Consider the following 13,886-nt stretch of genomic DNA (forward strand, 5'->3'; position numbering starts at 1 on the left):
CATGAAGAACAAGGAACACACCAGGCAGGTCCGAGATACTGTTGTGGAGAAGTTTAAAGCCGGATTTGGATACAAAAAGATTTCCCAAGCTTTAAACATCCCAAGGAGCACTGTGCAAGCGATAATATTGAAATGGAAGGAGTATCAGACCACTGCAAATCTACGAAGACCCGGCCGTCCCTCTAAACTTTCAGCTCATACAAGGAGAAGACTGATCAGAGATGCAGCCAAGAGGCCCATGATCACTCTGGATGAACTGCAGAGATCTACAGCTGAGGTGGGAGACTCTGTCCATAGGACAACAATCAGTCGTATACTGCACAAATCTGGCCTTTATGGAAGAGTGGCAAGAAGAAAGCCATTTCTTAAAGATACTTTTTATGGATGTCATTTAAAGTTTGCCACTAGCCACCTGGGAGACACACCAAACATGTGGAAGAAGGTGCTCTGGTCAGATGAAACCAAAATCAAACTTTTTGGCAACAATGCAAAACGTTATGTTTGGCGTAAAAGCAACACAGCTCATCACCCTGAACACACCATCCCCACTGTCAAACATGGTGGTGGCAGCATCATGGTTTGGGCCTGCTTTTCTTCAGCAGGGGCAGGGAAGATGGTTAAAATTGATGGGAAGCTAGATGGATGGAGCCAAATACAGGACCATTCTGGAAGAAAACCTGATGGAGTCTGCAAAAGACCTGAGACTGGGACGGAGATTTGTCTTCCAACAAGACAATGATCCAAAACATAAAGCAAAATCTACAATGGAATGGTTCACAAATAAACATATCCAGGTGTTAGAATGGCCAAGTCAAGGTCCAGACCTGAATCCAATCGAGAATCTGTGGAAAGAACTGAAAACTGCTGTTCACAAACGCTCTCCATCCAACCTCTGGCGCTACAAAGTATTAACTTAAGGGGGCTGAATAATTTTGCACGGCCAATTTTTCAGTTTTTTATTTGTTAAAAAAGTTTGAAATATCCAAGAAATTTCGTTCCACTTCATAATTGTGTCCCACTTGTTGTTGATTCTTCACAAAAAATTACAGTTTTATATCTTTATGTTTGAAGCCTGAAATGTGGCAAAAGGTTGAAAAGTTCAAGGGGGCCTAATACTTTCGCAAGGCACTGTATATTTAAATATTTTCTTGGCCTATCTTTTTATATTTTTTTTTCTAAAAACTGAACCTCAAAACACTCTCCTGCAACCCGCCTCACCAATAAAAAAAAAAGTGTTATTTACCTCAAATCTGAAATCCACAACAGAAGTTAGCCAGAAGTTAGCCAGTTTAGTAGCTAACGTTAGAATTCAGCTAGCCACGGTTGGCAGTCATCAGCTATCCCTTAGCTCGAAAAGCTATCGGCAGTTTTGTAAAATGCGACTCAGACCAGAGCATACCGGACCTATTTTCTCTCCATATCCCCGGATTCCTACTGCAAGCTCTGGACATTTACACCTGGATCTTGCAGCTAGCTAGCTGCTATCCAAGTGACTATTAGCTAACGTCGGTCCCGGAGCCACCATCAATTATTCCGGAGCTAGCCAGCTGAAGAGTTCCATCAGCCACTCCTGAGCTACAATCACCTATCCGGACCCGTTTTACTGCCGATGCGGAGCCCCATCGGCCCTTCATGACTGGACTACCAATGTTATCTGCCCGAGGGAGTTATCCAACTGGCCACTCCGTCGCGACGTAACCTGAACGCCCATCTGCGGACCGCTAATCGTTAGCTGTCTTATCGGCTGCTATCTGAATAGGTCTATTGGACAATTTTCTTGGGCCACTATAACTATAACTATTTTGCCAATTGGACTGGTCCCCCCTACCACACGGAACTCCACTAATCTACAGACGGAAACGCACGAGGTGGCTAAAAATCAGACCTCCCTCCATCTTCTACCAGCTTGCTACCTGTGGCCCGGCTAGCTATCTGAATCTCACTGGACCCTTATGATCACTCGGGGCTAAGCATGCCTCTCCTTAATGTCAATATGCCTTGTCCATTGCTGTTCTGGTTAGTGTTTATTGGCTTATTTTACTGTAGAGCCTCTAGGCCTGCTTATTATACCTTATCCAACCTTTCAGTTCCACCACCCACACATGCTATGATATCTTCTGGTTTCAATGATGTTTCTAGAGACAATATCTCCCTCATCATCACTCAATGCCTAGGTTTACCTCCACTGTATTCACATCCTACCATACCTTTGTCTGTACATTATACCTTGAAGCTATTTTATCGGCCCCCAGAAACCTGCTCCTTTTACTCTCTATTCCGGACATCATAGGCGATTCTCATAGCTTTTAGCCGTACCCTTATCCTACTCCTCCTCTGTTCCTCTGGTGATGTAAAGGTGAATCCAGGCCCTGCAGTGCCTAGCTCCACTCCTTTTCCCCAGGCGCTCTCTTTTGATGACTTCTGTAACCGTAATAGCCTTGGTTTCATGCATGTTAACATTAGAAGCCTCCTCCCTAAGTTTGTTTTATTCACTGCTTTAGCACACTCTGCCAACCCGGATGTCCTAGCCGTGTCTGAATCCTGGCTTAGGAAGTCCACCAAAAACTCTGAAATCTTCATCCCTAACTACAACATTTTCAGACAAGATAGAATGGCCAAAGGGGGCGGTGTTGCAATTTAGTGCAGAGAGAGCCTGCAGAGTTCTGTCCTACTATCCAGGTCTGTACCCAAACAATTTGAACTTCTACTTTTAAAAATCCATGTCTCTAAAAACAAGTCTCTCAGCGTTGCCGCCTGCTATAGACCACACTCTGCCCCAAGCTGTGCTCTAGACACCATATGTGAACTGATTGCCCCCCATCTATCTTTAGAGCTCGTGCTGCTAGGTGACCTAAACTGGGACATGCTTAACACCCCAGCCATCATACAATCTAAGCTTGATGCCCTCAATCTCACACAAATTATCAATGAACCTACCAGGTACCACCCAAAAGCCGTAAACACGGGCACCCTCATAGATATCATCCTAACCAACTTGCCCTCTAAATACACCTCTGCTGTTTTCAACCAAGATCTCAGCGATCACTGCCTCATTGCCTGCATCCGTAATGGGTCAGCGGTCAAACGACCCCCACTCATCACTGTCAAACGCTCCCTGAAACACTTCAGCGAGCAAGCCTTTCTAATCGACCTGGCCCGGGTATCCTGGAAGGATATTGACCTCATCCCGTCAGTAGAGGATACCTGGTTATTTTTTTAAATGCCTTCCTCACCATCTTAAATAAGCATGCCCCATTCAAGAAATTTAGAACCAGGAACAGATATAGCCCTTGGTTCTCCCCAGACCTGACTGCCCTTAACCAACACAAAACATCCTGTGGCGTTCTGCATTAGCATCGAACAGCCACCAATATACACAGGCAGTTAGAAAAGCCAAGACTAGCTTTTTCAAGCAGAAATTTGCTTCCTGCAACACAAACTCAAAAAAGTTCTGGGACACTGTAAAGTCCATGGAGAATAAGAACACCTCCTCCCAGCTGCCCACTGCACTGAGGATAGGAAACTCTGTCACCACTGATAAATCCACTATAATTGAGAATTTCAATAAGCATTTTTCTACGGCTGGCCATGCTTTCCACCTGGCTACCCCTACCACGGTCAACAGCACTGCACCCCCCACAGCTACTCGCCCAAGCCCTCCCCATTTCTCCTTCTCCCAAATCCAGTCAGCTGATGTTCTGAAAGAGCTGCAAAATCTGGACCCCTACAAATCAGCTGGGCTAGACAATCTGGACCCTTTCTCTCTAAAATGATCTGCCGAAGTTGTTGCAACCCCTATTACTAGCCTGTTCAACCTCTCTTTCGTGTCGTCTGAGATTCCCAAAGATTGGAAAGCAGCTGCGGTCATCCCCCTCTTCAAAGGGGGGGACACTCTTGACCCAAACTGCTACAGACCTATATCTATCCTACCCTGCCTTTCTAAGGTCTCCGAAAGCCAAGTCAACAAACAGATTACCGACCATTTCGAATCCCACCGCACCTTCTCCGCTATGCAATCTGGTTTCAGAGCTGGTCATGGGTGCACCTCAGCCACGCTCAAGGTCCTAAACGATATCATAACCGCCTTCGATAAGAAACAATACTGTGCTGCCATATTCATTGACCTGGCCAAGGCTTTCGACTCTGTCAATCACCACATCCTCATCGGCAGACTCAATAGCCTTGGTTTCTCAAATGATTGTCTTGCCTGGTTCACCAACTACTTCTCTGATAGAGTTCAATGTGTCAAATCGGATGGCCTGTTGTCCGGGCCTCTGGTAGTCTCTATGGGGGGGCCACAGGGTTCAATTCTTGGTCCTGGTCTTTTCTCTGTATACATCAATGATGTCGCTCTTGCTGCTGGTGAGTCTCTGATCCATCTCTATGCAGACGACACCATTCTGTATACTTCTGGCCCTTCTTTGGACACTGTGTTAAAAACCTCTTACATCTAGACGTTCCGCTAGCGGAACACCTGCTCCAATATCCAATGATAGGCGTGGCGCGAATTACAAATTCCTCAAAAATACAAAAACTTCAATTTTTCAAACATATGACTATTTCACAGCATTTTAAAGACAAGACTCTCCTTTATCTAACCACACTGTCCGATTTCAAAAAGGCTTTACAGCGAAAGCAAAACATTAGATTATGTCAGCAGAGTACCAAGCCAGAAATAATCAGACACCCATTTTTCAAGCTAGCATATAATGTCACAAAAACCCAGAAGACAGCTAAATGCAGCACTAACCTTTGATGATCTTCATCAGATGACACACCTAGGACATTATGTTATACAATACATGCATGTTTTGTTCAATCAAGTTCATATTTATATCAAAAAACAGCTTTTTACATTAGCATGTGACGTTCAGAACTAGCATACCCCCCGCAAACTTCCGGAGGAATTTGCTAACAATTTACTAAATTACTCACGATAAACGTTCACAAAAAGCATAACAATTATTTTAAGAATTATAGATACAGAACTCCTCTATGCACTCGATATGTCCGATTTTAAAATAGCTTTTTGGTGAAAGCACATTTTGCAATATTCTAAGTACGTAGCCCAGGCATCACGGGCTAGCTATTTAGACACCCGGCAAGTTTAGCACTCACCAATATCAGATTTACTATTATAAAAGTTTGATTACCTTTTGTTGTCTTCGTCAGAATGCACTCCCAGGACTGCCACTTCAATAACAAATGTTGGGTTGGTCCAAAATAATCCATCGTTATATCCGAATAGCGACGTTTTGTTCGTGCGTCCCAGACACTATCCGAATGGTAAAGAAGGGTCGTGCGCATGGCGCAATTCGTGACAAAAAAATTCTAAATATTCCATTACCGTACTTCGAAGCATGTCAACCGCTGTTTAAAATCCATTTTTATGCCATTTTTCTCGTAGAAAAGCGATAATATTCCGACCGGGAATCTCCTTTTCGGCAAACAGAGGAAAAAATCACAAAGACGGGGGCGGCCAGGTCACGCGCCTAAGCCCACAGTCCCTTGATCGGCCACTTGAGAAAGGCGATAATGTGTTTCAGCCTGGGGCTGGGATGACGACATTCTGTTTTTTCCCGGGCTCTGAGCGGCTATGGACGAGGTAGGAAGTGTCACGTTAGAGCAGAGATCCTTTGTAAAAGATAGAGATGGCAAAGAAGTTCCAGAAATGGTCAGACAGGCCACTTCCTGTAAAGGAATCTCTCAGGTTTTGACCTGCCATTTGAGTTCTGTTATACTCACAGACACCATTCAAACAGTTTTAGAAACTTTAGGATGTTTTCTATCCATATATAATAAGTATATGCATATTCTAGTTACTGGGTAGGATTAGTAACCAGATTAAATCGGGTACGTTTTTTATCCAGCCGTGAAAATACTGCCCCCTAGCCATAAGAGGTTAACAACCCTCCAGACGAGCTTCAATGCCATACAACACTCCTTCCGTGGCCTCCAACTGCTCTTAAATACAAGTAAAACTAAATGCATGCTCTTCAACCGATCGCTGCCTGCACCTGCCCGCCCGTCCAGCATCACTACTCTGGACGGTTCTGACTTAGAATATGTGGACAACTACAAATACCTAGGTGTCTGGTTAGACTGTAATCTCTCCTTCCAGACTCACATCAAACATCTCCAATCCAATGTTAAATCTAGAATTGGCTTCCTATTTCGCAACAAAGCATCCTTCACTCATGCTGCCAAACATACCCTCGTAAAACTGACCATCCTACCGATCCTCGACTTCGGCGATGTCATTTACAAAATAGCCTCCAATACCCTACTCAATAAACTGGATGCAGTCTATCACAGTGCCATCCGTTTTGTCACCAAAGCCCCATATACTACCCACCACTGCGACTTGTATGCTCTCGTTGGCTGGCACTCGCTTCATACTCGTCGCCAAACCCACTGGCTTCAGGTCATCTACAAGACCCTGCTAGGTAAAGTCACCCCTTATCTCTCCGCTCAGTGGTCACCATAGCAGCACCCACCTGTAGCATGCGCTCCAGCAGGTATATCTATCTGGTCACCCCCAAAGCCAATTCCTCCTTTGGCCGTCTCTCCTTCCAGTTCTCTGCTGCCAATGACTGGAACGAACTACAAAAATCTCTGAAACTGGAAACACTTATCTCCCTCACTAGCTTTAAGCACCAGCTGTCAGAGCAGCTCACAGATCACTGCACCTGTACATAGCCCATCTATAATTTAGCCCAAACAACTACCTCTTCCCCTACTGCATTTTTTTATTTATTTTGCTCCTTTGCACCCCATTATTTATATTTCTACTTTGCACTTTCTTGTGAGAATCGCAATACTAGCACCTAAATATCGTGATATCGTATCGTGAGGTCCTTGGCAATTCCCAGCCCTAATATTAACAGTGGTCTTTGAGGGGTGTTGTTTCACTGCACTTGGGTGAAAGTCAAGTCATACAAAATATATAATATCAAATATGTATTTGTTCAGTGCTGAGGGGATGAAGGCTATCTATGGCAACCTGCTGGTCCTGATTGAGCAACCCAAAGGGGAGTACGCTGTGACCATCGCCTTCCTGCGTCTCGTCACTACTCTGGTCAAGGTGACGCTCTCTCTTGTCCATTCACACTATAATAATGATTTATTAACCCCAGAGGAAATTGCTTACACTTATCCCATCTCAATGTCTTTATTGTTGTTTTTTGTTGTTGTTGGTTTTGTACAGCTGAAAGTACAATATTTTTGGTTACAGAAAATATATTTCTCAGTGGTTTACACGATACAATGATTCTCTACACTATACCTGCTTGTTTTGTCACATAAACGGAAATTAGGCAAACGATTTAGAATTTTAGCAACAAGCACACAGATGAGCTGCCCTCTGACAGTTTGTGCAGAAACTCTTCGGTTGTGGCTGGTCTCATACGATCCCACAGTTAAGGAAGCCGAATGTGGAAGTCCTGGGCTGGCGTGGTTAAATGTGGTGTTGCCAAATTCCCTAAAACAACGTTGGAGGCAGCTTATGGTAGAGAAATTAACATTCAATTATCTGCCAACAGCTCTGGTGGACCTTCCTGCAGTCAGCATGCAAATTGCAAGCTCTCTCAAAACTTGAGACATCTGTGGCATTGACAAAACGGAACATTTTAGTGGCCTTTTATTGTCCCAGCACAAGGTGCACTTGTGTAATGATCATGCTGTTTAATCATCTTGTTGATATGCCACACCTGTCAGATGGATGGGTTATCTTGGCAAAGAGAAATCCTAACTAATAGGGATTTAAACAAATTTGTGCACAACATGTTCGAGAAATAAGCTTTTTGTGCGTATGAAACATTTCTGGAATATTTTATTTCAGCTCATGAAACATGGGACCAACACTTTAGATGTTGCGTTAATATATTTATTTCCTTAGAATTTAAAGGGTTAGCACCCGCATCATTTATGTCCCCCATGCCAGGATTGAGAGATAACAGAAATCCCCCATACCCTACTTCTGCCACTTTATTAATAATACTCTGAGTCTAAATTGTGTATAATGGTTTATTTATTGATGTTAGTCCATACCTATGTATTTCTGTGTCTGACTGCCATGTAGGTGCATATATAAAATGAACTTGATTTGTCACTTTCACAATATTGTTTTGTCTATTGATTTGAGTCTGTGCTTGATGGTATAACAACCGTCTTCATTGTATTAATTGAAATTCATCTGGGATTTATTTAGCAGTTGAGCATGGCCTTAGCCGTAGAGAAAGGGCTGGCTATATAAACTACAGTCAGACTGAAAATATTCTGACTCCTCTTTCTCACTACTTTCTCTTCCCCTCCTCTTCCTTTTCTCCCCCTTCTCCTTCCTCGTGTAGGTTGTCTGATCCTGGAGCTGTTCCATGCCATTCTGAACCTCAGTCCAGAGGGAGAGGACAGTAGCAGGTAGGGCTGCTGCTCATATCAAATCAACATTATTCCTTCTTTTACCTCAACGCCATTACATTGCTTGTATTCAATTAAATACTCATGAGTAAACAAAACGGTAAAAAATTCATAGATTTGAATTATTGAGTTGAAGGCTGGCTAGAATCTTTATAATCCAAGATGGAGCTTATCCGCATAGTACACTGCTCAAAAAAATAAAGGGAACACTTAAACAACACAATGTAACTCCAACTCAATCACACTTCTGTGAAATCAAACTGTCCACTTAGGACGCAACACTGATTGACAATAAATTTCACATGCTGTTGTGCAAATGGAATAGACAACAGGTGGAAATTATAGGCAATTAGCAAGACACCCCCAATAAAGGAGTGGTTGTGCAGGTGGGGACCACAGACCACTTCTCAGTTCCTATGCTTCCTGGCTGATGTTTTGGTCACTTTTGAATGCTGGCGGTGCTTTCACTCTAGTGGTAGCATGAGACGGAGTCTACAACCCACACAAGTGGCTCAGGTAGTGCAGCTCATCCAGGATGGCACATCAATGCGTGCTGTGGCAAGAAGGTTTGCTGTGTCTGTCAGCGTAGTGTCCAGAGCATGGAGGCGCTACCAGGAGACAGGCCAGTACATCAGGAGACGTGGAGGAGGCCGTAGGAGGGCAACAACCCAGCAGCAGGACCGCTACCTCCGCCTTTGTGCAATTCTCCTATTCTATTCTCAGACTGCCAGAGCCCTGCAAAATGACCTCCAGCAGGCCACAAATGTGCATGTGGCTGCTCAAACGGTCAGAAACAGACTCCATGAGGGTGGTATGAGGGGCCGACGTCCACAGGTGGGGGTTGTGCTTACAGCCCAACACCATGCAGGACGTTTGGCATTTGCCAGAGAACACCAAGATTGGCAAATTCGCCACTGGCGCCCTGTGCTCTTCACAGATGAAAGCAGGTTCACACTGAGCACATGTGACAGACGTGACAGAGTCTGGAGACGCCGTGGAGTACGTTCTGCTGCCTGCAACATCCTCCAGCATGACCGGTTTGGCGGTGGGTCAGTCATGGTGTGGGGTGCCATTTCTTTGGGGGGCCGCCAGAGGTAGCCTGACTGCCATTAGGTACCGAGATGAGATCCTCAGACCCCTTGTGAGACCATATGCTGGTGCGGTTGGCCCTGGGTTCCTCCTAATGCAAGACAATGCTAGACCTCATGTGGCTGGAGTGTGTCAGCAGTTCTTGCAAGAGGAAGGCATTGATGCTATGGACTGGCCCGCCCGTTCCCCAGACCTGAATCCAATTGAGCACATCTGGGACATCATGTCTCGCTCCATCCACCAACGCCACGTTGCACCACAGACTGTCCAGGAGTTGGTGGATGCTTTAGTCCAGGCTGGGAGGAGATCCCTCAGGAGACCATCCGCCACCTCATCAGGAGCATGCCCAGGCGTTGTAGGGAGGTCATACAGGCACGTGGAGGCCACACACTCTACTGAGCCTCATTTTGACTTGTTTTAAGGACATTACATCAAAGTTGGATCAGCCTGTAGTGTGGTTTTCCACTTTAATTTTGAGTGTGACTCCAAATCCAGACCTCCATGGGTTGATACATTGGATTTCCATTGATTATTTTTGTGTGATTTTGTTGTCAGCACATTCAACTATGTAAATAAAAAAGTATTTAATAAGATTATTTCTTTCATTCAGATCTAGGATGTGTTGTTTAAGTGTTCCCTTTATTTTTTTGAGCAGTATATTAATATCAAACAAAGTATTTGTGGTATACTATTCTAAACTCATCACTCTTGTCTCTCTTCCCCAGCACTCCAACCCTCCAGTCTCTGTGTATCTACAGTCTGGCTAACACTGAGGCTGGCCAGGCGGTGGTCAACATCATGGGGGTCAGAGTGGACACCATAGACGGGGTCCTGGCTGCTCAATCCAGTAGGTAACACATCACTCACATTCTTCACTTTGTAGGTCTACAGCTAAACACTGCTCACACCAGTGACCTGTGCATCAGGAGGGGAGCCATGTTTAGAACATTGCATGCAGATAGAAAAGTAATGTATAGAGTTGCCTGCCTGGGTGGTGACGCTGCGGCCATCCGGGACACCTTCCTGACGCGGCTGCAGAGCAAGACGGAGAACATGAGGATCAAGGTCATGATCCTGGAGTTTGTCACCATGGCCGTGGAGACCCAGCCGGGCCTCATTGAGCTCTTCCTCAACCTGGAGGTCATGGACAGCACAGAGGGGTCTAAGGTGAGGAGCTAGACTGAGCAGTCTGAGAATAGGACTGAAATATGTTGGGACTCCGTTTTGTTTACTTGTTTACAGACTTTGTGTATTGATGTTTGACACATATACTGAACAAAAAATTTAAACAACATGCAACAATTACAAAGATTTTACTGAGTTACAGTTCATATAAGGAAATCTATGGATTTCACATGACTAGGGAATACAGATATGCATATGTTGGTCACATATACCTTTCTGTGCATTCAAATTGCCATCAATAAATTGCAATTGTGTTCGTTGTCCGTAGCTTATGCCTGCCCATACGATAACCCTACCTTCACCATGGGGCACTCTGTTCACAATATTGACAACAGCAAACCGCTTGCCTCCAACAAAACGCCATACGTGTGGTCTGTGGTTGTGAGGCCGGTTGGACGTACTGCCAAATTCCCTAAAACAATGTTGGAGATAGCTTATGGTAGAGACATTTACATAAAATTCTCTGGTAACATCTATGTTGGACATTCCTACAAACAGCATGCTAATTGCACGCTCCCTCAAAACTTCAGACATCTGTGGCATTGTGTGACAAAACCACATTTTAGAGTGGCCTTTTATTGTCCCCAGCACAAGGTGCACTTGTGTCATGATCATGCTGTATTAATCAGCTTCTTGATATGCCATACCTGTAAGGTAAATGGATTAACTTGGCAAAGGAGAAATGCTCACTAACAGGGATGTAAAAAAAAATTCTGCACAGTTTGAGAGAAATAAGCATTTTGTGTGTGTGGAACATTTCTGGAATTGTTTATTTCAGCGCATGAAATATGGGAACAACACTTTACATGTAGCGTTTATATTTTTGTTCAGTGTAGGTGAGTTTCTTTTGAGTTTCTGCATCTTTATACAAGATGAATTCCTCTTCCCATCTCAAGGCTGTGGACTCAGAGTTCAGTCATTTAAAAGACAGGTCTTTCTTTCTCTCTCTCTCTCTCCCTCCCTCCTTCCCTCTCAGCAGTTTCTGCTTGGTGAGTGGAGCTGTCTACAGGTGGTGTTGGACCTGATTGACTCGAGGCAGCAGGGGAAGTACTGGTGGCCCCCTGCCTTCCTCCACGCCCTGTGGCAGGACCGACGGGACAGCGCCATCTCTGTCCTACGCACCAAGTGAGTGACCTATGACACTGCCTGGGTGTGCACACAACCTGAGGCACACACACGTGAACACACGCCCACACACAGACCGACATGAGAGATGATACAGTAACATTGTTTTTATGAGTTTTAATATATTAAATCTATGATTTTTCCTCCCACAGAGGTTGGTTTTGGGAAAACCTGACCACGCCTCTGTTTGGAACCCTCCCCTCAGACATCACAGAGCCTTGTTTTCTGGAGACCTGTGCCTTCGTCATGAAAATCATTGGCCTTGAGGTCTACTATGTGGTCAGGTAACTTGGCTACATGCTCATATTTCTATTGTTGCATACAGCAATTCAAGCCGGTATATTTGGTGGATTGAGTTGTTACTGGTATCAATGACTCCGTCAACCCGAATTGCATGTGATGTGTCAAGTTTTGTATATCTGTGTGAATTGGAGCGAAATGCAAAAAACTTCTTGTGAAAATGAGTAAAATAGAGATATGAAATAAACTAAATGAGATGGACTTTTGAAATGTAATGGATTGATAAGACACAATTCCTTATCCTACCTGAGATACATATCAATTCTACGCAGTACTCTTCCATCTGAACGAACCTCTGTTCCCCAGTGGCTCCCTGGAGCAGATTCTGAAGGACGCGCTGCAGAAGTTCTCCAGCGGGCGGCACTACGAATACTGGTCCCAGTACGTCAAGTCCCTGGTGGTGCACGTAGCTGAGACTGAGGAAGAGGGCATGCGCTCATTCTCTGAGACCCAGATGGTCATCTCGGCCTGGCGCTCGCTGCTCATCCTCTCTCTCTCTCATTCACCCACCCACCACAGGTACAGAAAGACACCAATTGTCACACCCCAATAGCACAATGTTGAGTACTGTAGAAAGACTTAGTTGTAATATTATTAGATATCATTCTCTCTTCTGCAAAGACAAACCTATTTAAACATGAAAATGTACTCTGTGTTTCAGCCATTGAGCATGTTCTGTGTCCTGTCCTCCAGGGGGCAGCAGCAGTAGCCGGGGCCGGCGTCATCCAGAGTATCTGTCTCCCTCTGCTCAGTGTCTATGCAGCGCCCTCCAATGGAGCCTCACAGGTAACACACAACCACAACATGGGCGCATCCCAAATGGTGCCATTTGGGATGCGGATCATGACATAAAAGCATTGATATAAAATGGCTAAATGACCTTCGTGATGATGAGTCTGAACGGGACGCAGTTGGTCACTGGGTTACGGGTCACATTCTGTGTCTCTGGCTTAAGTTCCCCACAGCACGTGTATTTTCAGTTGAAGACATAAAGGCATTTGGGAGGGAATTACATAGGTTGCATCCCAGATGGCACCCTATTCCCTACATAGTGCACTACTTTTGACCAGAGCCCAATAGGCCCTGGTCAAAAACAGAATTGTTATTATAACGTTAGCCTCTCTCCATCTACCTGATCAGGGTTTCTCCCGTAAGTCCCAGGACTCTCTTTGCTGGCCCGGGGTTTACCGCCTCTGTATGTCCCTAATGGAAAGCCTTCTCTAGACGCTGCGCTACAACTTCATAAACGAGGCCCTCAACTTTGTTGGAGTGCAACGCATATTGCAGGTGTGTGTGTGGGAGGGGGGTTGGTAATCTCATTGTGTAATGTTTCCTGAGGTTTGTGTGTATGCATGTGTCTGTCTGAACATGAGACCTAAGGTGTCTGTTTCTTTGTTTCCGTCAGTGTCTGAATGCGGTGCGGACGGTCCAGAGTCTGGTTTGTCTGGACGAGGCTGACCACACGGTGAGCTTTCTGCTGCAGCTGTCCAGCTTCTGTAAGGAGTGGCAGTTCCACCTGCCCCAGCTGCTCCAAGATGTACAGGTCAGCCAGCACTGACCAGTAGCACTGACCAGTAGCACTGACCAGTAGCACTGACCAGTAGCACTGACCAGTAGCACTGACCAGTAGCACTGAGCATCACGTATACTGTCCATCTGTATCTTATAATTTATTTTTTTATATGAATTTACATTTACCATTTTAGTCATTTAGCAGCCATTCTTAACCAGAGCGACTTACAATTTAGTGGATTCATCTTAAGTTAGCTAGG

The 13,886-nt window shown here is 44.9% G+C and overlaps 1 pseudogene; it reads left to right on the forward strand.

Moving 5' to 3' along the window:
* LOC106562845 (nucleoporin NUP188-like) overlaps nt 1-13,886 on the forward strand; it is a 72,318-nt pseudogene that overhangs the window by 32,488 nt on the left and 25,944 nt on the right.

This window comes from Salmo salar, chromosome 11 (assembly GCF_965601325.2).
Source record: "Salmo salar chromosome 11, fSalSal1, whole genome shotgun sequence".
Taxonomy (NCBI): domain Eukaryota; kingdom Metazoa; phylum Chordata; class Actinopteri; order Salmoniformes; family Salmonidae; genus Salmo; species Salmo salar.